Consider the following 2,920-nt stretch of genomic DNA (forward strand, 5'->3'; position numbering starts at 1 on the left):
CACCCACCCATTAAACCATTAATTCATTCATTTGTTCATTCATTCATCGTTAATCCATTCATCAATTAATCCATCCATGCAGTTATCCATTCATCAATTTGTTATTTCATTCATTCAGTCATTCATTACATTTATAGATCAATCCATCCATCCATCCACCTAATAATCCGTTCATTCATCCATCTGTTCAGTAATCTATCCATCATTATTCATCCATCCATTCATCAATTAATCCATTCATGCAGTTATCCATTCATCAATTTGTTATTTCATTCATTCAGTCATCCATCCATTTATAGATCATGCAGCCATCCATCCATCCATCCATCCACCTAATAATCCGTTCATTCATCCATCTGTTCAGTAATCTATCCATCATTATTCATCCATCCATTCATCAATGAATCCATCCATGCAGTTATCTATTCATCAATTTGTTATTTCATTCATTCATTCATGCATTTATAGATCAATCCTTCCATGCATGAATCCATCTATTAACCCATTAATCATGAATCCATCCAGCCATCCATCCACTCATCCATCATCTATCCACCCCTTAATCTGTTAATTTATCCATCTGTTCATCTGTCCATCTACCCATCCATCCATCCATTCGTTCATCCACCCACCCATTAAACCATTAATTCATTTATTTGTTCATTCATTCATCGTTAATCAATTCATCAATTCATCCATCCATGCAGCTATCCATTCATCAATTTGTTATTTCATTCATTCAGTCATTCATCCATTTATAGATCAATCCATCCATCCATCCATCCACCTAATAATCCGTTCATTCATCCATCTGTTCAGTAATTTATCCATCATTATTCATCCATCCATTTATCAATTAATCCATCCATGCAGCCAACCATTCATCAATTTGTTATTTCATTCATGCATTTATACATCAATCCATCCATCCATCAATGAATCCATCTATTAACCCAGTAACCATGAATCCATCCACTCATCCATCATCTATCCACCCCTTACTTAACCTGTTCATTTATCCATTTGCTCATCCGTCCATCTACGCATGCATCCATCCTTTCACACTGACGTCACCAAGTACCTCCGCACTTGTCTCTCCAAGTAGCAGCACAAGGAAAACACAGTAGCGTAGTAGGCCGAAGTAGTCATTAAACACAAGGCAGAGTTTTTATTTACAAGTATATTTCATAATTGTAGCCACTTCTGTGGCATACCACTAGATGGAGCCCCACACTTTGGGAATCACTGCATTCATCCATCTCTTATTTCATCTATATATACATATATATATATATATATATATATATATATATATATATATATATATATATATATATATATATATATATATATATATATATATATATATATATATATATATATATAATCTGTATATTTCAGTTTTTTGTTTTGTACAATTTATAATTTTTTTTAAAAAAGGATGTTTTTTCTCCTGCTCTGCTCCGCAATACTTTTTTTCCCTTCAGGAGCTTCCGTAGTGTTGCCCCTCCCCCTTACTTCCTTAGCGCACACCTAGCATCACACGGCTAATGCTAACGCTAACGAGAGCAAGACGTTTGTTCCAAAGAACAGAAAAGTGTTGTTTGGTGAGAGGAAATGACGTCATCAGCACAGCAAACTGAAGTCTGCATCAGTGCAGCAAACACAAGAGTTTGACAGTCGATACAACACAGCAACAAAGTCAACTATCACTCAGTTTACCAGGTGTGGACGATGATAGCATGCATGACGATACCACGTATGAAGATGATACCATGTATGATGATGATACCATGCATGACGATACCATGTATAAAGATTATACATGGTAATACAATGATACTATGTAGGATGACAATACCATGTATGATGATACCATGCATGATAGATAGATAGTACTTTATTGATTCCTTCAGGAGAGATCCCTATGGAAAATTAACATTCCAGCAGCAGTACAGATGATACCATGGCTGATGATACTATGTAGGATGATGATGATGATACCATGGATGATGATACTATGTAGGATGATGATGATGATACTATGTATGATGATGGCATGTAGGATGATGATGATACCATGGATGATGAAACCATGCATGATGACACCATGTAGGATGATGATACCATGCATGATGATACTATGTATGATGATGCCATGTATGATGATGATGATGATACCATGGATGATGATACCATGCATGATGACACCATGTAGGATGATGATACCATGCATGATGATATTATGTATGATGATACCATGTAGGGTGTTGATACTATGGATGATGATACCAAACATGATGATACTATGGATGATGATGATACCATGTACGATGATACCATATAGGATGATGATACCATGCATGGTGATACCATGTATGATGATGTCATATATGATGATGCCATGTAGGATGATGATACCATGCATGATGATACTATGTGATGATACCACCAGCCTTCCACCCGAATGCAGCTGAGATAGGCTCCCTGCACCCCGCGACCCCGGACGGGACAAGCGGTTAGACAATGGATGAATGGATGGATGATGATACCATGTAGGATGATGATACCATATATGATGATCTCATGTAGGATGATACCATGTATGATGATACCTTGTAGGATGATGCCATGGATGATGATACCAAACATGATGCTACCATGTATGATGATGATACCATGCATGATAATACCATGCATGATGATACCACAGACGATAATACTATGTAGGATGATGATACCATATATGATGATACCATGGAGGATGATGATACCATGCATGATGATACCATGTAGGATGATACCATGTAGGATGATACCATGGATGATGATGATACCATGTAGGATGATACCATGGATGATGATGATACCATGCATGATGATACTATGGATGATGATGATACCATGCATGATAATATCA

This window comes from Entelurus aequoreus, linkage group LG05 (genome assembly GCF_033978785.1).
Source record: "Entelurus aequoreus isolate RoL-2023_Sb linkage group LG05, RoL_Eaeq_v1.1, whole genome shotgun sequence".
Classification (NCBI taxonomy): domain Eukaryota; kingdom Metazoa; phylum Chordata; class Actinopteri; order Syngnathiformes; family Syngnathidae; genus Entelurus; species Entelurus aequoreus.